This window comes from Lepus europaeus, chromosome 2 (genome assembly GCF_033115175.1).
Source record: "Lepus europaeus isolate LE1 chromosome 2, mLepTim1.pri, whole genome shotgun sequence".
Lineage (NCBI taxonomy): Eukaryota > Metazoa > Chordata > Mammalia > Lagomorpha > Leporidae > Lepus > Lepus europaeus.
The window spans coordinates 83,990,863-84,014,075 of record NC_084828.1 but is presented as its reverse complement, the minus strand read 5'-3'; the positions used below and the strand labels follow the sequence as shown (position 1 = coordinate 84,014,075).

At 52.2% G+C, this 23,213-nt stretch overlaps 1 protein-coding gene across 3 annotated transcripts in view; it reads left to right on the top strand.

The window, feature by feature from the left end:
- Nucleotides 1-17,814: 17,814 nt before the first annotated feature.
- Nucleotides 17,815-23,213, top strand: part of BDH1 (3-hydroxybutyrate dehydrogenase 1) — a 40,293-nt gene continuing 34,894 nt past the window's right edge. For 2 of the 3 annotated variants that reach the window (XM_062209832.1, XM_062209839.1), the window contains exon 1: nucleotides 22,951-23,166. The gene's annotated coding sequence lies outside the window, so the exon portion shown is untranslated. Of the gene's footprint in view, nucleotides 17,975-22,950; nucleotides 23,167-23,213 lie in introns of those variants that run through there. The other variant, XM_062209860.1, reaches the window with a different exon arrangement.

Sequence of the window (23,213 nt, the reverse complement as noted above, 5' to 3'; positions counted from 1 at the left end):
CAAAACCTTTGTTCCGGGGAAGAGGGAGGAGGAGAGGAGAAACAGCAGGGTGCACTGGACCCAATCCTCTAAGTGCCAGTCTGAACACACATTCTGAGTTCAGCTCCTTCCTGGGATGCCCACCTGGTCTATCAGCTCCTGGCGCTCTCAGCTCTCTCAGGTCTTCGCTGAAAGGCCTGTGTGGCCTGGCAGGTGTATTCTCCCCATTAAACAATGGAATCTTGTTTACCTCAATCTGAATGGCTGGGTGCTCTCTCCCACAATCCACCTGGAGAGGTGCCATCTGTTCTGATGGATGCCCTGCCCATTAAACCTTGCTACCACTCCTCTCTGTCTCACACCTGAATTTTTTTTTTAATATTTACTTATTTATATGAAAGGCAAAGTTACGAGGGAGAGGGGAGAGAGAAAGAGAGATCATCCATCTGCTGGTTCACTCCCCAGATGACTGAAATGGCTGGGAAGCCAGGAGTCAGGCGCTTCTTCTGGGTCTCCCACATGGGTGAAGGGCCCAAGCACGTAGCCATCTTCCACTGCTTTCCCCGATGCATCAGCAGGGAGCTGGATTGGAAGTGGTGCAGCCGGAAGGGACAGGAGCCCCTGTGATGCTGGTGTTGCTGGCGGCTGCTTAATCGCTCACAGCGCTGGCCCTATGAACCTCTCTGCCACCCATCTCTGCTAATATACATATGCGTGTATGTATTTTTTGCCATACTTGTATAAATATTTAAACATTTTGTGCTTACAAATGTATCCATCATTTTCTGTTTTTCTTTTTTAAAACAATTCTTTATTTATTTGAAAAGCAGAGACAAAGCTCCCATCTGCTGGTTCACCCCCCCCCCATATGCTCACAATAGTCAGGGCCAGGCCAGCCTGCAGCTGGGAGCTGGGCACTTAATCTGGGTTTCCCACGTGGGCGGCAGGGACCCAAGTGCACGAGCTGTCTCTGCTCCTCCTTTAGGTGTTCATTAGCAGGAAGCTGGAATCTGCAGCACGGCAGGACTCAAACCCAGGCACTCAGATATGGGATGTGGGCAGCCAAGGGGCCTCACAACTGTCACATCAAATGCCCACCCCTTTTCTTTTTTTGACAGGCAGAGTGGACAGTGAGAGAGAGAGAGAGAGAAAGAGAGAGAGAGAAAGGTCTTCCTTTTTGCCGTTGGTTCACCCTCCAATGGCCGCCGCGGTAGGCGCGCTTTGGCCGGCGCACCGTGCTGATCTGAAGACAGGAGCCAGGTGCTTCTCCTGGTCTCCCATGGGGTGCAGGGCCCAAGCACTTGGGCCATCCTCCACTGCACTCCCTGGCCACAGCAGAGAGCTGGCCTGGAAGAGGGACAACCAGGACAGAATCCGGTGCCCCGACCGGGACTAGAACCCGGTGTGCCGGCGCCACAAGGCAGAGGATTAGCCTAGTGAGCCGCGGCGCCGGCCCACCCCTTTTCTCTTCTTAAATTAGCTGTTGTGTACATGCTACATGTATTTTTTCTAAAAAACCTAGCTTACTCTAAGATCAGTTAAAAAAAAATTACCTAGGCTTTTTTCCCAGCACATTTTGGACATATATTACCTCTTGACTCAGTTTAAAACCGGTTTTAGGGGGAATAGAAGGAAGGCAAGACAGAAAAAAATATATTGGAAGAAATAATGGCCAGGGACTAGTGCTGTGACGCAGGGAGTTAAGGCGCTAACTTCGAAGCAGGCATCCCACATGAGTGCCAGTTGGAGACCCAGCTGCTCCACTTCCAATCCAGTTCCTTGCTAATGCTCCTGGGAAAGCTGCTGAAGATGGCCCAAGTGCTTGGACTCCTGCCACCAACATGGGAGATCTGGGTGGAGTTCCAGGCCCCTGGGTTCGGTCTGGCCCTGCTGTGGCTGTTGCAGCCATTTGGGGGGGTGAAGCAGTAGATGGAAGATATCTCTCTTTCTCTCTGCAGCTCTGCCTTTCAAATACATACATCTCTGACAAGACTGGCTGCTTAAGTAAAAATCAGAACAGTGTGGTGTAGGCTTTGTAGCATAGGCATAACATAAACAACAAGAGCAGCAAGGTCAGGAGGAGGGAGGTTAAAGTCGCCTGTTGCGTGGCACCTGTGCTCCGCGAGGACTGCAACGCTTGAAGGTGAGCTGTATAAAGTTGAAGACCATGGATAACAAACCCTAAAACAAGCTTTTCTCAGTTAATGATGAACTATTCCACCTGGGGACAGAACTCTTTTTCTGTAAACAGATCAATATCGTGCTGGTTAGCAACCTGGCTACCTGAGGCTCTGCCCACAGTCGCAGTCGGGGTTGCAGCTGACTCAGTGTGAGGGTCCTTGGGTCCTTTGCTTCAAGTTTACTTCTTCTCTCTTTTCTGTCTCTGTTTCTCACCCAGAGAATCCTGGTGGCTTATAGTGGGTCAAGTGCTTGCCCAGATGTGTCTGGGTTCTGCCTGCAGGATTGGAAAGAACTCAGGGCAAGAACAGCCCAGCAGTCCCGGGGAGAGATCAGACCAGAAGGCGTGGACTGCGCACTGGTGCTGAAGCTGGCCCGGCCACGCAGATCAGGCTGAAGGTGTAGTTGCTGTTGGTTTCACAGGCTGCCGGGGTTGGCTTCCTCACTAATACACCTGGCTGCTTTCATCAAGACCACATCACACCTCAGAGACCCTGCTTCCGGCTCCGACTCCACATGCAGCCTGGGTCAGCTATCACCTGTTTCCCCCTTGATTCCCGGAGGAGCCACTGTTGGTGAGGTGTGGGTCTCCTCAGAGCTGCAGGGCAGTGAGGCGAGACACTGTAGCTTGGACATCAACTTTTCTGGTTGAGAAAAGTGTGCTCTTATCCAAGATAATGGAGGCTTTATTTGTTTTAGGTCTTGTTCAGTAGGTTAAAAAGAGTTTAAATTGTTTTTATCTTCTTTATTTTGCAAAACAAAGCCTCTAAAAACTCAAATTTCCTTAATAAATTTTTATAATAAAAGTAAAATAAAAGATCATCATGAGGAGCTGGTGTTGCGGCACAGCTAAGTCACTGCTTGTGACACAGGTTCAAGTCTCGGCTGCTCCACTTCTGATCCAGCTTCCTGCTAATGTGCCTGGGAAAGTAGCAGAAGATGGCTCAGGTACTTGGCTCCTGCCACCCATTTGGGTGACCTGGATGGAGTTCTAGGCTCCTGGCTTCCACTCTGGTCATTGTGCCATTTAGGGAATGAACCAGAGGAGAGAAGATTCTGTCTCCCTTTCTCTGTCACTTTGCCTTTCATACAAATAAAATTGTTTGTTAAAAAAATAAAAAGATTACCATGATCTCCCTGTGTGGTTAAATTCAGTGGTTGATTCTCAGTTCTCAGCTTGTTTTGTCCTTTAAGATTTGTTTATCTGTTTGAAAGAGAGAGAGAGAGAATCTTCCTCTCCACGAGTGAGATCCCAGTGGAAAGAATGGGGCCATCAAAGAAGGAGGTACCTTTCTCTGAAGGGAGGAGAGAACTTCCACTTTGACTATGACCTTGTCCAAATATGATCAGAGTTGGCGAACTCAAAAGGCTTCCATAGCCTTGGCAACTCATAACAAGCGCCTAGGGTGATTACTGAAGCCATAAACAAGAGTGTCAATTGTTAAATCAACAACAGGAGTCACTGTGCACTTACTCCTCATGTAGGATCTCTGTCCTTAATGTGCTGTACATTGTGATTTAATGCTATAATTAGTACTCAAACAATATTTTTCACTTTGTGTTTCTGTATGGGTGCAAACTGTTGAAATCTTTACTTAATATATACTAAACTGATCTTCTGTATATAAAGAGAATTGAAAATGAATCTTGATGTGAATGGAAGGGGAGAGAGAGCGGGGGGTGGGAGGGAAGTTATGGGGGAGAAAAAGCCATTGTAATCCATAAGCTGTACTTTGGAAATTATATTCATTAAATAAAAGTTAAAAAAAAAAAAGAGAGAGAATCTTCCATCTGCTGGTTCACTCCCCAAATGGCCACAATGACTAGGGCTGGGCTAGGCCAAAGCCAGGAGACAGGAGCTTCTTCCTGGTCTCCTATGTGGGTGGCAGGGACCGAAGCACTTGGGTCATAGTTTGCTGCTTTCCCAGGCCATTAACAGGGAGCAGCCAGGAATCAAACCGGCGCCCATATGGGATGCCAGCAACGCAGGGGGCAGCTTTACCCTCTGTGCCACAACGCTGGTCCCCGTCCTCCCACTTTGACCCATACTCCCGCCTGCCTTCTCGGCAGACTCTGCTCACCATGGGGCCTTCTCAGTTCTTCTCTTGCTCTCTGTTCCCTCTCTGTCTCTTTTGCCACCTCTGGTTTTAAACACCAGCCCTAGGACCACATCCTCATCAGCATGCATTTCCCGAGTGATCCTCCTTGCTCAGGGCTCTTCCAGACTGAACTGCGGGCTCCGCCTCTCCCTTTGATGTAGGAGCGTCTCAGAGCTAACGTGTTCAGAACCGCCCTCCAGTATTTCACCAGAAATCTGCTCTCGGAGCTCAGGTTTCCGCCGTTCTCGGTCTTGCTACTCAGCGCCTCACAGAATTAAGGAGGGAGACTGGGGATTGCTGCACTCCTCTAGTCCTTCAGAAAGTCCTTTACTGGAAAAAAGGTGAGCTTGAAAACATCGTGTCCACCCTTCCTGACGGCATGACCAGCATTCCCCAGCTCAGGGCTGGCTGCAAGGCGTGGCCCCCTCCATCAGGTGCAGGGGGAAGAGGGTGGGTCATTCACCACCTCTGACTTGTGTGGCTGCCAGGCCCTCAATAAAGATCTGAGAGCTGGTCCCTGGGGATTCTTATCACTGATAAGGGGTGACACTGAGACCTTAATAACCAGGCTACTGACAAGAAAGGGAAAGGCCAGGCTAGAGGCTGACAAGCAGAAGCCAGTCATGCTGATAACCAGGGATGAGACTAGCTGAGGCATCAGTCCCAGTGATGGTCCCAAACTGGCACCCCAGTACACCAAAGGACCTGCAGAGAGCACAGCTTTATAGGAATGTGTTGCTGGGGTGGGCACTGTGGTGTAGCAGTTAAAGCCACCACCTGAAGAGCCGGCATCCCATAGGGGTGTCGGTTCAAGACCCGGCTGCTCCACTTCTGATCCAGCTCTCTGCTATGGCCTGGGAAAGCAGTAGAAGATGGCCCAAGTCCTTGGGCCCCTGCACCCACGTGGGAGACCTGGAAGAAGCTCCTTGCTCCTGACTTCGGATCAGTGTAGCTCCGGCCATTGCAGCCAACTGGGGAGTGAACCAGCAGAGGGAAGACCTCTCTCTCTCTCTGCCTCTGCCTCTCCTTCTCTCTCTGTGTAACTTGAATTTCAAATAAATAAATAAATGTTAAAAAAAAAAAGAATGTGTTGCCGAAAGGCATGCAAGCAGTAAGCAGGCTCCCGCAAATTGCAGTGCTCTGAGACAGATACAGCAGGAGCCAGAAGAAAATCCCCCTGCCTTCCTGGAGAGGCTAGGTGAGTCTCAGACAGGAAGCTTCTTGGGACCCTGAAGCCCAGGGAAGTCAGGTACTCCCGAGCACCTACTTCATGTCTCAGAGTGCTCCAGACAGCCCGAGAAAGCTCCAGAAATTAGCTGGCAGTCCCGAGGCCAACTCTTGGCTATTGGTAGAGATTGCCTTCAGACTCCCAACAGCACAACAGGGCAGACAAAGATGCGAAGGCAGGCGGCCTTGTGGCTGTTGCTCTCCAGGCTGCCCCAGCAATCCAGCAAGGTGAGAGACGTCACCGTGGGTGAATAGCCCTGGCTTCCAACGTGGGGCCAAACAGAGACCACCAGCTGTTAGGGCCTAAGCAGTGAACAGATGGCAATCAGGAGAGATGCCAGGAAGATGAGAGGGAGGTAGGGAGGGCTCAGGGCAAACCTGCCTCCTCCTCAACTCTCCTTGACAGAGAAGGTTGGTGGCATCAGGAAGTCTTCATGATCAAGCCAAATCTCCTCTGGAGAGCCCTGGGTTACCCTGGAGATCAAGGGGAGAAAGTTGAGTTTTTGCTCCATACTGGAGCCGCATACTGTGTGTTGATGTTGAAAAGGGCTCTTTGGGGCCTGTGCTGTGGCTTCGTGGGTAAAGCTGCCGCCTGCAGTATCAGCATCCCATATGGCCAATTCGAGTCCCAGCTGCTCCACTTCCGATCCAGCTCTCTGCTGTGGCCTGGGAAAGCAGTAGAAGATGGCCCAAGTCCTTGGGCCCCTGTACCTGCGTGGGAGACCCAGAAGAGGCTTCTGGCTCCTGGCTTTGGATCGGCGCAGCTCTGGCCGTTGCGGCCTTCTGGGGAGTGAACCAGCGGATGGAAGACCTCTCTCTCTCTCTCTCTCTCTCTCTCTCTCTCTCTCTCTCTCTCCCCCTGCTTCTCCTTCTCTCTCTGTGTAACTCTGACTTTCAAATAAATAAATGAATATTTAAAAGGAAAAGAAAAGGGCTCTTTGCCTTGGAGGAGGGTAATAGTACAGGGGTGTCGGGGAAGGCGGTATAGACATTGCTGGAGACGCTGACCTGGAAAGTCGCTTCTGAAGCTCTGATTCCCTCGTTTCTAAATGTCCCTGAGTGCCCTTTCCCACCCTTGGAAAAGACCTGCTAACTGAGTCGGGCGCCACTGTGTACCTGAATCACAACCAATTACAAGTGGAAATCCCAAAGAGCTAGGGGCCGACTTCTTGGCTCTTTCCCACAAGAGACCGGAGATTCCTGAAACCATTCAAGAAGGGGTTCTAGCTCAGGTTAGTCCAGGGGTATGGCCCCCTATCAGGTAGGATGCGCTGGCAGTGTCCAACCTAAAGCAGCGTGGTCACTGGGCCAGGATTGAGCAGGGTTCGCTGAAACCTGAAGCGACAGGTGGAGACTTAGCAGCTTTAAACAGGCTCCTCAGTCAGGGTTTGAGCAGACGCTGGGGACCTCCTGGTAACACCCCTATACTATCTGTTTAAAAATCTGGGTCTGGGGGCCGGTGCTGTGGTGCAGTGGGTTAAACTGTGACTGCAGGGCTACTACCCATATAGACACCAGTTAGAGTCCTGGTCGCTCCACTTCTGATCCAGCTCCCTGCTAATGCACCTGGGAAAGCAGCAGAGGATGGTGCAAGTGCTTGGGCCCCTGCACCCACGTGGGGGACCCAGAAGAAGCTCCTGGCTCCTGGCTTTGGCCTGACCCAGTCCTGGCCATTGTAGCCATTGGAGGAATGAACCAGCAGATGGAAGATCTCTCTCTCTCTCTCACTGTCTCTCCTTCTCTCCCAATTCACAAGAGCTATTTGAGTAAAGAGCTGAGAAAACCACAATTAAAGAAGGGGAAGTCTCACAATATGTGGCTGATTTTTGTATCATGGTGAAACTGAGCCCCAAGCAGGGCCTTGCATGCAGATGCTAGGTACCATCTATCTGCAGCCCCAGGCAGCCCCCTGGAGCTTCACTCTCCAACCTGAGGGAGTGGTACAGCCAAGCCCTACAGGATTCTGATCAGGATTCTGTCTCCCATGGATACCATGCTGTGGCCAGCATCACCTTGAGGAGTTTCATTTAAGGGAGTCCCAGGTGTGGGTAGGGGAATTCCAGGTCCTGGGCAAAAAGTGACTGCCACCTGCACGGAGCCGCTGGGCTGACGGACGCACACTTGGCCGTCATACCAGCCAGGCAGCCGGAACACGACAGCCTGGTCAGGCTAGGTCTCATCTCCCAGCAGTGGATCTCAAGGGTGAAGCACGGAAGCAGTGTCTTTGTCATCAATCTAGTGACGGACCTCAGCCCCTGACACCAGAGGCTCAGGCTTCTTTGCGATTCTGCCAGCCCAGTCACTTCTTCCTTGTAGCCCCCTTAGGAACCTCCAAAGCACCCTCGTCCAGGAGGGCAGTCTTCCTTGAGACTCAGAGGCCTGCCACCCTCTCGCCTGTCGGCAGATTTAGCTTCCTTTTTCCTTTACCCCCATGCCTTGTCCTCGTTGTTCTGACTTGGCACTGGGACAGGGACAGAGCCTTTGGTAACAGCCGCTCCATCAAAGGAGGTTTCTGATAACAGCACGGTTATCTCTGGCAGAGACAGGGTATAAGGAATCAAAAGAAAGGCACAAATTGCTAAAGAAACCACGAACTATCCAGGCCTATGATATTCCAAGGACAACAGAGCCTGCCCCAGACCACAAATTGACTGTCTGTAACTTGGCTCTGCCCAAGACCAGGAAGTGATTATGGGGATTCCTGGGAATGACCGATTTCTGCCAGATTTGGATACTCAGTTCTGGGCTAATAGCAAAACCACTCTATGATTTTCTTTTGTTTTTAGTTTGAGAGGGAGAGGGAGACAAGAGGGAAGGGGAGGGGAGGGGAGGGGAGAGGGAGGTGGGGACTCCCATGTCCTGGTCCACTTCCCAAATGCCTGCAATGGCCAGGGCTGGGCCAAACCAAGGCCAGGATCCAGGAACTCAGTCAAAGTCTCCCCTGTGGGTGGCAAGGAGCTAACTACCTGAGCCATCCCCGGCTGCCTCCCAGGGGCTGCATTAATTGGAAGCTGGTGTGGGGCCCTGGAGAGCCAGGAAGCAAACCTCCAGGTATCTGATATAGAGTCAGACGCCTTAACCGCCAGACTAAATGCCTGTTCTGTGCCCTGTTGGAAGGAGAGGAAGTTGACCCCTCTGAAGTAGTAACAGAAGAACGACCCTGCCCCTCACCCCTAGAAATGAAGAGTGAAATTCGCAGGGGGAGAGTTTGTAACCGGAAGGGTAGGATTTAGGCAAAAGAGGGGGAGCCCTGGAACACAGGCAAGGAATCTGAACCCCCGTTTTTCACAGAATGTCCCCAGAGAGTTTGTCTTGCAATGTCACAGTCAGAGTGGGGCCAGACCACCACGGACAAGGAGCAGTTAAAGCCGAGAAAACCCCTGAGCCAAACCTAAACTGAACTTTTCTCGTCTCACTCTCAGTTCTCCACCTGGGGAGGACATGGCCCCGTGGCCTCTGTTTTCTGAACACGCGGGTATGGAGAAGCATGACGGCGCATGTGGCCCACGTGTGAGCGACAGGGCCCTCTCCCTCTTGCACTGCGTCCTGGACACTGCCCTACCCCTTGCTATAAAAGCTGCGGTTTCTCTGGGAACTCTGCCCAGAGTCCCCACCGTCTCCTTTCCTTGTCACGAGCACAGAAAGCTTTGCTCTGAGCAACTCCGCCAGCGGCTGAGTCTCTGGCCATGCCCCAGGTGACTGAACCGTCTGTGTGCGTGCCACACCACGTCCCACAAACCGTGGCTCCACCCCTGTTGGCCAGACCTCTGTGTGGCTCGCTGCTTCATCTCCTTAAAGCCTCATTCAAACATCTCCATCATTCCTACATCTCCAGCAGCTTCCTAGCCTTGTTTCCCACTTTGTTTTTATCCTTAGGATGTGACACTGATGGCACTACTGGTCTTTGTGCATTTATCTCGCTTATCTTCTGTCTCCCTCACTAACACCAAAGCTCCATGTGGGCAGCGGTTTGTATGAATTTTTCCCAGGTTATGTCCCCCGTGCTTAGAGCAATACTGGGCAAATCGTGCGCAATAAGTCCTTGTTGAGTGCATGAGCAAAATAAGAGGGTTTGTATTTGTTGGCCCCAAAGTGAGAGCGCCTGGACCCTGGGAGAGGAGGGAAGCAGGACGAACACAAGGAGTAAGGGGCTCTGAGTTCTTGGGCCTCAGGCCAAGTCTTGTTGACACCCACCCAAGACTGCGGTATGGTCTGGAGGGGCTGGTGCTATTCTGTAAGGGGCAGCTGTCCAAAGCAGGGGCAGGTTGGATGGCTGCTCCTGCTGCGCCGTCTCCACGGCACCTCCCCTCCACTTGTGAGCAGGGTCCCTGAAGTCCCTCAGCTCCCAAGATCGCCCCGATGAGAAGAAGCCCCTCCTCCGCAGCAATGCTCTAGGACACTTGCAAGGGCCGGGGAGGCCTGAAAGAAGCAGAGCAGCCTGGAAGCAGAAATGTAAGAGAGGGCGTCAGGACGGGAAGTGGGAGGCCAGGCCAGGTCGGACCGGACGTGCAGAGGGGCCAGGATGCGTGCTCTGAATGGATGCTGTGAGCACCACGAGGGCAGTCAGGGCCCATCAGGTAAAGACACAGGCTGTGTGGGTCAGCAGCCGGGGGCTTGTGAGGGCAGCAGGCACAGGCTCATCTCACGGAGGGGGCTGCCGAGGCCTGACTCCCCTGCAGCTGGCCGTGCCACCCAAGGCCACGGTTATCTAACCCGGATCCTTGAGAAAAATCACGGCCGGTCCAGGGCAAGTCTTCGGCCTGGGTCCCAGACGCCCTTACAACTTAGCGGGGGGGTCTGCAAAGAACCTGAGGGGCAGAGCAGCAGAAAGCAAGGCTCTAAATATCTCTAAGGATTGCGGGTCCTACTGCTTTGAACGCCACGGAGCACCTGGGACCAAAATGATGCTCTTTTATCTGGTAATTTGATTAAGGGAATGAATACCTACAACTGCACACAGAGCCCAGTTTTGTTCCACCATAGATTTTAGGGGCATCTTCCATCGCCTAGGTTTCGTCACACTCACAGCAATCTCTCCAGAAGAGGAGTCAGGCAGTTAATGACTGCGTGCGGCAGGCCTCTCACTCGTCAGCGGCAGAGGCCCTGGCCATTGCTTAGTGATACGCTGTGGGGCATCAATTTTTTTTTTAAGATTTATTTATTTATTTGAGAGGCATGTCAGAGACCTCCTGATAGAGTGATCAGAAGTGGGGCTGCAAGAGAGGCAAAATCCCAGCTATAAATTCTTTTGTAAAGATTTATTTATTTGAAAGGCAGAATTACAGATAGAGATAGAGAGAGAAAGAGAGATTTTCCATCCACTAGTTCACTCCCCAAATGCCCACAATAGCCAGGTCTGGGCCAGGCTGATGCCAGGAGCCAGGAACCCCATCCGGGTCTCCCACATGGGTGCAGGAACCCAGGAAAGGGGGCCATCATCCACTGATTTCCCAGGCACATTATCAGTGAGCTGGATGGGAAGTGGAGCAGCTGAGACTTCAACTGGCGCCCATATGGGATGCCAGCATCATAGGCAGAGGCCTCAGTCCCTTTGAGAACTTTAAGAATAGTAACGACCAGGGGCCGGCCCCATGCCGCAGTAGGTTAATCCTCCTCCCGCGGCACCGGCATACCATATGGGCGCCGGTTCTAGTCCTGGCTGCTCCTCTTCCAATCCACTCTCTGCTATGACCTGGGAAAGCAGTAGAAGATGGTCCAAGCGCTCAGACCCCTGCATCTTCATGGGAGACTTGGAAGAAGCACCTGGCTCCTGGCTTCAGATCAGCGCAGCTCCAATCATTTTGGCCATTTGGGGAGTGAACCGATGGAAGGAAGATCTTTCTCTCTGTCTTTCCCTCTCACTGTCTGTAACTCTATCTCTCAAATAAATAAATAAATAGAACAATAAAGACCAGAGCAGCAAGAGTGGGCTCCACCATTTTTCAGGGGTCCCCTTAGGCCATCTGCCCTCCGGATCCTGAGGACTGGGGAACACTTGCTTTGACCCTCACTGAATCCTGGGGAGCGTGAACATCAGGAAGCAGTCTCACTGGACTGACGGGAGGGTGCACAGATGTGTGTGGCCAGCCACATGAGGCTGCCACCGTGAGGGTCCTTGGGGGCTCCACTGCTGTCCCCTCAGGAAACAGAGCCTGCCTCTTACTTCCTGGGTGAACTTCCCTCCAGTTGGCTGTATGCCTCTGGCCAAGGCTGAGCAAACATTTCCGCCTGGTTTCAGTGCAACTCCGCCCCCCACCCCCACCCCACTCAAATGAGGCGCAAGGTCCGTACCTGTGTCTGGGGAAAGGGGACCTCACATGTGTTCAGCATTGGCCACAACGGAAGTCCCCAAAAGATGGGAATTTTGCTAGGTCTCCAGTGCCCACATCAGTGGCTAGAATTCTTTGTAGCCCATGCTCAATAAGTATTTGTAGAATGAATGAATAAGCTAATACTGGAATTGAAAAATGTGTATGACAGTAGGTCTTTTAAATTTTTAATTAAAAAGAGAAGGAAGAGATGTACAATTTGCGACATGCTCAATCGGACTTGCCCCAAATGGTAGAATTAGAAACATACCAGGGGATTCCAATTCAATCCCATCAAGGTGGCATGTACCAATGCCATCACACCAGTCCAAGTGATCAATTTCTGTTCACAATTGATCATAATGATAGGACTAAGAGTCAAAGGGATCACATAAACAAGACTAGTGTCTGCTAATACTAACTGATAGAATAAAAAAGGGAGAGAACCATCCAACATGGGAAGTGGGATACACAGCAGACGCATAGAATGGCGGATGTCCTAAACAGCACTCTGGCCTCAGAATCAGCCCTTAAGGCATTCGGATCCGGCTGAAAAGCCCATGAGAGTATTTCAGGCATAGAAAGCCAAGACACTCTGGCAAAAAAACAAAAACAAACAAACAAACAAAAAACCTAAATGAAAGATCTCCGCGAATGAGATCCCAGTGGAAAGAACAGGTCATCAAAGAAGGAGGTACCTTTCTCTGAAGGGAGGAGAGAACTTCCACTTTGACTATGACCTTGTCCAAATATGATCAGAGTTGGCGAACTCAAAAGGCTTCCATAGCCTTGGCAACTCATGACAAGAGCCTAGGGTGATTACTGACACCATAAACAAGAGTGTCAATTTGTTAAGTCAACAACAGGAGTCACTGTGCACTTACTCCTCATGTAGGATCTCTGTCCTTTAATGTGCTGTACATTGTGATTTAATGCTATAACTAGTACTCAATATTTTTCACTTTGTGTTTCTGTATGGGTGCAAACTGTTGAAATCTTTACTTAATATACACTAAACTGATCTTCCGTATATAAAGAGAATTGAAAATGAATCTTGATGTGAATGGAAGGGGAGAGAGAGCGGGGGGTGGGAGGGAAGTTATGGGGGGGGGAAGCCATTGTAATCCATAAGCTGTACTTTGGAAATTGTATTAATTAAATAAAAGTTAAAAAATTTAATTAAAAAGTCGGGGTAGCCATTTGACCTCAGAGTTAAGACATTGGTGGGGGTGCCCACATCCCATGTAGGAGGCCTGGAGTGTGGGTCCTGGCTCTGCTCCCAGTTCCACAGTTTCCTGTGAATGTGCACCCCGAGAGGTAGCAGGTGATGGCAAAGTCTGTGGGTCCCTGCCCCCAACACGGGAGACTTGGTATGAGTTCTCCAGCTGTTATGGGCATTTGGAAAGTGAACCAGCATGTGGAAGACTGCTCTCCGTATGTCTCTGTCTTTCAAATAAACGAAATAAATAAATAAAACATTTCCAACAAATTATAGAAATAATCTCGTATATTTCCTTCTGCTATTTTTACAGCTTTGGTTTTCACTTGTAAGTCTTTAATCCACACACGATTTATTTTTGTAAATGGTATATTTAACATACAATTGTCCCTACTCCATTCATCTTTGTTATTGGAAATGATGCTCTTATTGTATACTGAATTTCTACTAATCTGTGCTTCTTTTCTGAACTATTTGTTCCATTAATCTGATTTTTTCTATTCATGGACCAGCACCGTACTTTAACATGTATTATTTTTAAAATGTCTTTACACACTTTTCTAATTACCTGAGCTTTGTAGTATGCTTTGATCTTATGATCAACACGTATGCAACACTTGCCCCTGAGTACAGCTGCATATTTGAGCCTTCAGAATCAACGAATCAATTGGTCAAGTTTTTCTCCTCTAACTACTAAACTACTATTCCCCCCCCCCAAATATCTGCACTGAACTCTCGCATGCCTCTCGCTAAGGCTGCAGACTTGCACTACAAGGCCCTTATGTTTCCTCGTCATTGCCAGGCACTTCACGATTTTTGTTGCTCTTGGGAGTACAGTGAGTTTTTACCGTTATGCTTTATGAGTAGGAAAACCTTTCATTTCCCCCCATTATTTGCTTTGTGTCAACTTTCTGAGCTCCACGATGTTGCTGGCAGTCGATGGTAATTCTAGTAAGCGGTCGAGTTTCAGGAGAGCGCCTGCAGTCACGCTGGTTTCACGGCTCTCGTTCACATTTCACGGCTTTTTCTTGTCTCCTGGCCTCGCTCCTGCAGGGTCTGGGTGTGCCGATTCTCTCTGGCACCCTTTGGGGCACGGCCGTGGCCCCTGCCTTCTAGTGTGCAGCCTCTCACCATGGGGAGAGCCCTGCTGTGCACGTGTTCGGGGGGGCATCTCCTGAGCCCCCTCTGCTTGTCAGAACACTGTCTCCCTTCATGGGTTCCCCTTCTCTGCTGCCAGCGCCTCACATTCTTGGGTGGTAGCCGATCGAGGAAAAACCCTGAGGATGACTTGGCTGGTCCTGAACTCCAGCTGACACTGGCACCCGGTCACGACACCTGCACCCCAACCTGGCACCCGCACCCCAACACAGCACAGCACCTGACACAGCACCTGAACCCCGACACGGCTAGGCATCCGACACGGCTCACCTCGCCTTTCCTTCTAGCGCGGTCCCACGGGAAGCCTGGGCTGGACAAGCTGGTGCTCTTCTGTTTCCAACCTCCCCCACTCCTCCCCTTCACGTCCTCTGCTCTCCCGGGCTCTTCTCTGACCCACTGGGATCCCAACTCGTGTCCCCCATCCTGTACCGCTGCAGATCTGACCCAGGGATTGCAACATGGAAACAGGCTGTGGAGAAGGTGACCCCAATCCGGGGCGCGGGAGGTGGTGCCCCAGACCCCTGAGAAAGGGCCGTCCCAGACACAAAGCGGGCGCGATTCCACAGGACAGGAATCTGTTTAACCAGCTTCCACGCTGCATCAGGTGCAGTCAGGGAAGCCTGCCACTCGGGTGGGTGTGGGTGTGTTGGTCAGGGCCCACCAGGAGACAGAAGCAGCACACACACACACACGCACACACACGGACACGTTCCTGCACAGCCTGCTGGACGGGACGGGGAAGGAGCCCACTGCAGTCAGGAGATGCCCTCCGCAGCCTCCCCGCGGCCTCCTCGTCTGTTCTCTTTGGTCTCTTCATGTCCACACCCTCCTCCTTCCAGTTGGCCGCTGGCTTGGGCCAGGCTGTTCCGAGCCTGCATCCCTCCTGAACCAGGGCTTTCTCTCAGCAATTTGCCTCTGGGCATATCCTAAGACCCCCACACACACACACTTGGGGCTGCCCCAGAGGACAGTCCCGATAGCCACTCCCTGCCGGCCTGCTCCTGGCTGCAGAGGGTTGACCAAATCTCCCCTCAGCAGCACCTAAAAAGGATTCTTATTGTGAATGTTTCACCTGAATCCAGACCGGAAGGAACTGATCAGTTAAATCTCCATCCGGGGACATTCACAGAGCAGCTGGCCTGGACCCATCAACCTGCCGATATTATGAGGAACGCCCCTCCCCGCCCCAAAACACAGGGTGAGGTTCTGGATTACAGGGGACTGAAGGGACGATCCTTGATGGGCACCGTGCTGGAAGGGCGTTACCGGAACACTCGAGGACTAATTAGATAACGTTATCAATGCTAACTCTTTTGACTATGACATAGTTTCATAGTGATGTAGCAGAATTGTCTGTTCTTCTGATATAAAGGCTAAAATATTTGGAAGTGGTATGTCTCTGCAGCTATTGATTGATTCAGCAATGTGTGTGTAGATGTATGGAGAGAAATAGCAAATAGGACAAACTTAACAATCATTGATTTATTGATTATGGATGTTTGAGTGTTCATTACACTTTCCTCTTAAAAAAAAAAGTTTTACTTATGTATTTGAAAGGCAGAGTTACAGAGAGAAAAGGACAGAGAGAGAGAACTTCCATCTGCTGGTTCACTCCCCAGGAAACTGCAACAGCCAGGGCTGGATCAGGAGCCAGGAGCTTCTTCCGGGTCTCCCACGCGGGTGCAGGGGCCCAAGCACTTGGGCCATCTTCTGCTGCTTTCCCAGCTGCTTTAGCAGGGAGCTGGATCAGAAGTGGAGCAGCTGGGTTTGAACTGGCGCCCATTTGGGATGACTGCGTCAGAGGCGGTGGCTTAACCCACTGTGCTACATCAGCCTTCGTTCTTTTATCTTTTCTGTAAAATTTAAACTGTGTCAAAATTGGAGGAGAAATACTCCACCTATTTTTGAATCCCGTCTCCATGCAGCCTTCTCCTTGGCCCCACCCTGATGGGCCAGGTGCCTCCACCCTCCCAGAGCCCCACGGCTATGCCTGAGCTGTATCACCCGGCCCACGAGGCCCTGGACACAGGCATTGCAGACATGTCTGTTCCCACCCTGGGCTGTGAGCACCTGCAGAGGCCTCAGGTTGTAGAGACAGGGGAAAGCAAGGCTGCCACGTCCCAGCGTGGCCTGAGACCAGCCCTCCTACCTCTGATGGTGCCATTCCAGACACAAAAAGGGGCGCGAATCCACAGGAGAGGAATCTGTTTAACCAGCTTCCACGCTGCACCAGGTGCAGTCAGGGAAGCCTGCCACTTGGGTGGGTGTGGGTGTGTTGGTCAGGGCCCACCAGGAGACAGAAGCAGCACACACACACGCACACGCACACACACGCACGCACGCACACATACACAGGCTTCAAAATGCTCACGGAAGCACACCCACTCTCACCCGTGTTGCCTGTGTGTGTGTGTGTGTGTGTCTGCTGAGGGGCAGAGGCAGGAAGAGATCGAGTTGAAGGAATCTGAGCCGCAGGGAAGAGCTGCAGGTGGCGTCTCAGGGCAGGACCGTCTCCTGGAAGCGTCCACCACGTGAGGCACCCACATCACAGAGGGCAGCTGCTTCACTGGGACTCCGTCAGCTTACCTGTCAATCTCACCCAACAAGCACCTTCACAGAAACATCCAGAATGTCTGAGCAGCTATCCGGGCACTGTGGTGTGGCCAGGCTGACACAGTCACCACCGGAAGCCCACTCCTTGTCAACCTGGCACCCATCTCCTTACAGCATGCGTGCCCTCCACATGCAGACATGACAAGGTCAGACTCCCAGCCCAGGGGAGGGCACAAGTCCTCAGGTCCACAAGCCAGCTGCTCCTGTAACTTAAATCCCACCGTGGAAAGTGAACAACATTTAATACATGGGATAAAGTCAATACATCTTACCACGTGATAAAAGGGTAAGGAAAGGAAGAAAGCACAGCAGTTTGCTATACACGTACACGAACACACACAGTCATATCCATAGCAAACGATGGCAGAAACATTCATGACCATTGGCCTTTGTTTCTGGAACTGGCCCCGCGGCTGTAGCGGGTACTTATCTGTAGTCACTGTCTTTCACTCGCTTTTGCCCAGGACAGTCCCTGCTCCTTTGCCTGGTGGGGTTCCTCACCCATCATTCCTGCAGGGTCTGCACCATCCGTGGTCCTGCCTGAATCGGGCTGTTTGATTTTCCCTTTGCTTGAACTGTAGGACGTGGGACACGAAGGGGCCGGCTCGGGGCTCTGCTTATCTCGGCCATCCTTTTCCTTGCCTCCGTCAGGACATCAAGGCCTATGGCTTCGGCCTCACCTTCTTGCAAGTCCCCCGAGCCCTGTGGAAGTCCTGCCTGGGTGCTGATTCTGGGTCAGACTCTGGCACCCTCTGGATCCTTCTCCTTGTGATGAGACCCGTGTGCCTGTGCGAATTTCTGCCCCCACACACCTGACCGGGAGGTCTTAAGATGGAGTCAGCTGAGGCTGACCTTTGGCACCATTTACTTAAAAAAAAAAAATTTAAATAGCAGCATCTACCCTTGACCTTCCACTTGTCAAGGGGCCAGGCTCATAGACACTTTAAGCTTAAAGCAAACAGTTATACAGCTGAACTTTGCCTATTCAATGACAGACACAAAAACCTCTCAGGCTGTGTTTTATCACCTGTGTGTGACTTTCCTGCCTCTCCCAGGTGAAGCTGAGGTCTCCAGGGTGTCTTTTATGCTCTACCAGAGACTTGAGAGCATCCCAGGGCGGCCGACTGCCCGCTCGCCAGGAGACAGCCCTGAGAGCTGAGTGCGGAGGGAGGCCGGCTGCACCTGCCACCAAGGTGAGCGAGGCCCAGGTGAGCAAGCCAAGGTGAACGAGGCAGAGCGCTGCCCTTGGAGGGAGGAAGTGCTCCAAGCCTTGGGCAGGACTGGGTGGGAAGGAGCAAACAGACCTTTGGAAAGACAAAGTGCTGGCAACCCCAGACAGACAGCTCTGCAATTTGATTCTCTTTTCAAAATAACAGGCTCCGTCCCTGGCAGCAAGAGCAGAAATGAAAATAATATTAAAAAAATGCATTCACCGGGGGGAAAGACTGGAAAAAGTTCATCAAAACAGCATATGTATTTTTATCTTGTTTTTTAAAAACAGCTTATGATAATATATTAAATACTCTGGAAGAAATAATTTGAAGTTCAGAAAAGTAAATCATTTAGCAGTTGAGAATCTTACCTCATATTTTGGTCGCTCAAAGTTTACACGGTCAAATAGAACCTAACATAACTTTTTCTAGTTGAAGGCATCAGAAATTAGCATAAGTGTTGTGCTCACTGAGAGGAATTTCCATGTAACAAAGCAATTCCAGGGATTAGCTACAGAAACAGTGCCCACCTGGTTATGCATTGAGATATTGACAGATACATGTGTGAGGGTTTATCATTAGGTGGCGTTACTCATCACCTGTGGACGAAACTTGCTCTCTAGCCCCAGCAAAGGTGGGCCTTTCTCCTGCACACCCTGGGACAGGCAGTATGCTTGGAGCCAGGTCCCCGGGGAAGGACAGACTCGGGCGGGCTCTGTCTCTGCCACTTCCTACTTGTGTTGCCGTGGGAAAATTACTTGACCTCTTCAGGTCAGCTGCAAAGTGGGCATAATGTTAGGTTGCTTTTAGGGCTGCTGCAGCTGTAAGGGAAATATTGCATAGAGGGCACTTGGCACAGGGGCTGACACCAGCCTTTCACCGCTAAGCTGCATTGTTGAACACAGCGACCCTCTCACTGGCTGATCATCACATTCCAAAGGCACAGCAAAATCCGGGGTATATATAATCAGGGCTCGGCACTCAAAACTGGAGGCATGAAGACAGGAAGTTTATGGGTTCCTGTAGCTCAAGGTGGGATGGACAGAGGTGCGGGGCGGGGGTACAGTGGTTATTTTATCTCATTTTCTCCCCTCTTTGAAGATTCCAATGAGCTCAGAAGACCTTTGCTTAAATTTCCAGACCGCCCCCCCACCCTGCTTCCTACACACTCAACCTTGTGGCTTCAACAAACAATCATGTTAAAGAAATACATCAGAGTCAGCAGACAGAAAGGGGTGGATGGTGTGCCTGGCCTTCTCCCCCTCTCCCTTAGAGCTTGCTCTCTGGCGCAGGGGAAAGGCGGCCTCTCCAGTTCCCATTCATCTGCTGAGTTCAGTATTGTGGTCACGTTGGGCCCCACTGTCGAGGGCTCAATGTGCTAGATCCTGGGCACCAGAATAATACACGGGGCTGCTTCCTTCCTTTGCTGCCACTTACAGAAAAAGCCGCTGGATGCTTCTAACATTCTGCAGGTGGGAGGTCTGACTTCCAGAAAAAAAACAATTTTTTTTTAAAGAAATTTTGCACCAAAGCAAACCGAAACCTTGTGGGGCTGGGGCAGCAGACGGTGTTGCTGCTTGTGTGGGCCAGCACACACTTCAGCAGAGCCTCAGGTGTGGCGAATGCTTGGAAGTGGCCGGCTTCTGGCCAGACTCAGCCTGCACTGGGGCCCTGGGCACAAAAGACCAAGGGCATTCAGAGATGCAGCGGGGCTGCAGCCCAGAAGGATGAGGGAACGATTAGCTGGGACTGGTATTCCCGAGGGGTGTGAGCCCAGAGGCAATTAGGAGCTGATCCAGAGAGAGAGGCAAGCACCTGTGGGTGCTGTGGGCAGGGGATATTTAGGGTGCTTCCGTGCTCCTGGGGCTCTCGCAGGATGCGCTCTCTCTTCTGCAAAGCCTAGCCTGGACTCCACACAGAACCATATGCATGGCCCCCTCATGAGCACGCACACGACCTGGGATGATCCAACAAGCTCACGGGCAAGTCTCCCTTCCCTCCCTGAAGGCAGGGATAAGGGCTGCTTTACCCCCAAGCCCAGCTTGGTAATTAGCTACAGCACCCTCCTGGAGCTGAGATGAAGCATGCTAGGCGCCCAGATCCCGGCCCTGGCCTTGGCTCTGGGCAGAGGAGCGGCTTTTACAGGGGCCGAATCCTGGCGCGCGCCGGACTCAGCCTCACGGCTGGCTCTCTCCAGTTCCAGGGGCGGCAGCCAGAAACGCGGAGGGAGAGGACAGAGTCAAGGTGGGGCTGAGAATGGTTTCGTCTGTCACCAAGTCCCAGCCTTGCTCCTGGCCCGTCCTCCTGTGAATTTTCTGCCTGCCTCTGAGAGCTAATATTAGTGAAGCCCTAGAGAACAGGGCAGTTGGGAAACGAAAGAGCAGAAGCTCAAGTAAACAGATGGATGGGCTCTCCGGTAGCAGGGTTGGGAAATGGCTGGTGAGAGCGAGGCTGATAGGCAGGTTGAGATACACCTCGTGAGTTTACCTGTGTGCTTACTCAGCCAAACCCCCCCCCCCAAAAAAAAAAAAAAAAAAGCAGACACTGAGCAGGGGCTCAACAAGTCTGTTTCGTGTGATTAAAATAAGGGGATGATCAACACATGAGTTCCTGAGCCATACTTTTTTTTTTCTCCTTTTCCACAATGCTTAAAAGGGGGGAGAATGGAACAAACCTCACAGGGAGTACACCTGATAGACAGGAATGTTAACCACGGAGTGAACAAATTCCAGTTCCACTTGGAGTCTGTTGTGAAATGAAAGCGCCGTCGCTCAGGGCGGAGGAGGCAGCCTCTGCACACAACCTAACCGGGCTGAGGCACACTTTCTAGGAGGGGTTCTCGGGGAAAGAGAGTTTGGCCAATGCAACAGGAATCTGTGGAGATGTACAAGGCCCCTTGACATGAGGCGCAGTGTTGGTGGGCTAGCCTCCGTGACGGCTCGCCGGCTGACCCCTCGCCGCGGCCATGCCAGGCTCGGGCTCCTGCGCGCTCTGCAGCCCCGCGCTGGTCGCCGCTCAGGGCGGGGAGTTACCCTCCTGTGTTACCACAGGAAACACACATCCCTCCTGCAGCCAGCTCCCCGGGGGTCTGCAGTCACGTCAAAGCTACGTGACAAAATCCCAAGGAACAGGAGAAGAAGACAGGGAAGAGTCAGATAGGGAAAGGTGACCCACGGGGGCATCTCTGAGTTGCTCAAGCTGGTCACTGCCGTGGGCAAGGAGGCGCTGATATTTTAGGAGCTGTCTAGGATGCACCTCAGAATTGATCACAGAGGGGCCGGCACTGTGGCGTAACAGGTAAAGCTACCCACCGCCTGTGATGCCAGCATCCTATATGGGTGTCGATTGGAGACCAGACTGTCTGCTTCCCACCCAGCTCACTCCTAATGTGCCTGGGAAAGCAGCAGAAGAAAGGCCAAGTACTTGGGCCCCCGCTCCCACATGGGTGACCTGGAAGAAGCTCCTGGCTCCTAGCTTTGGCCTGGCCCAGCCCTGGCCATTGCAGCCATTTGGGGAGGGAACCAGCAGGTGGGAGCTCTCTCTTTCTCCCTTTGTCACTGTCTCTCCCCTTGTCTCTATAACTACCTTTCAAATAATTTTTCTTTAAGTAATTTTTAAAATCTTAAAAAAAAAAGAATTGCTCACTGGAAGAACGGGAGGGAAGTATTCCTCCATCTGCCCTGTAGAACACAGGTCAGAGGCTGTCTCGCCAGGTGCTAGCTCCTTTGCACTTGCCCACGTTTACTTGTGTGTCAGAACGGACAGGTGGTTCCTGCAGGGACCCCAGGCTGAGTGACAGAGAAGCCTTGAGGCAAGAGACACTAGGACAGCTGAGGCAAGGTGCACTGGGGGTGCACCTGCACACCGATGGTTACCACGGTACAGCCGGGTGGGAGCTGAGGGCTAGTTACTGGAGGTGTCTCATAGGCCCAGACAGGCCCAATGTCCTCTGTCTTCCATAAATAGAACTAAAATTTCCATTGACTTCAGTCTGGAGTCGGGATCTACTCACATGGTTTTCCCAGGTGGAAAGTTTCTTTCTTTAGCTGCGTTTCTAGCCACGCATGACCCTCAACGTGTAACCCAGTGACTCAGTATAGCCATTCATTCTCCTTGCGGTGGCATGATGTACCGAGAGACTACTACGGAACACCCCCACCGAAGCAAGCACTCTGGCTTCAGCCCATCTGGGAAATGGGTTCCCAGTCTTCAAGGCTCCAGGGGTGGGGCGCTTGGCAGAAAAAGGGAGACCCAGCCCTGGCTGTCACACAGCTCATGGATCAGAGTCGACAGGTGTCCTCCCAGGCCAGCACTTCTCTCCTGTTTGCATCTGCCGGCTCCATTCCCATTCACCGTCTCTGCAGGTTGTCCATAGTCCCGCCACTAATTTGCCCTGACATATTTTTCCGCAGCCGTCTCTCACCTTGGGGCCTTAGGGGAAGCGGGGGTGGGGAGCCCCGGAAGTGGGGTGGAGAACTGGTCTGTGGCCAGTTTCCCTCTAATGCCCTATTGTTGAAACTCTGGGAACCCGTGCTAGTGTTAAATTTCCTCTACCGACGCTTAGGAGAAAATCTTTTATTTTCATCCGATCAAAAGATACTCAAAACCAGCCCCCCCAGCCACCCACCCTGATGAGCGCTAAAGGCGGCAAATATGCTTAGAGCTGGGAAGGCGCCGCCTGTTTGCCGCGGTTTCCCCACTTCCTGGAGCCGCACCTTCTCCTCGGATCGCGCCGACCCCGGTACCTCCCCTCCGCACACCCTTCGCGGTCTTGGAAGACGGTGGCGGTGGAAGGGAGCTATGCCCGGCTGGGGGCGACGTGGAACACCGGGAGTGGGTTAATTGGCTGGGTGCCTAGAGATTCCGGGCACCTTCAGCCAGACAAGGGCCAGGCCCGGCGCGAGAGGCGGCGCGGGATCACTCCCCGCCCCCACGACGCCCGCCGTCCGGCTCCGCCCGGCGCAGCCCCAACGCGTGCACCAAAGGGTGCAGGGCATCCCGGCGGCGGAGACTGGAGGCCGCGAGGCTGCTGGTGTGGGAGCCGGTCGAGGGGCTTCGGGGAGCAAACGGCGGCAGCCTCCAGGCCTGGAGCGCGGGTCCCTGCGCGGCGCCGCGTTACGCCGAGCTCACCAGCCCAGCGCTCCGCGGCCGAGCCCCAGCCTGGTTGGTTAAGGGTAAGAGGAGGGGTCCGCAAGTCCGCGCTCGGGCGGGATGCGCCGGC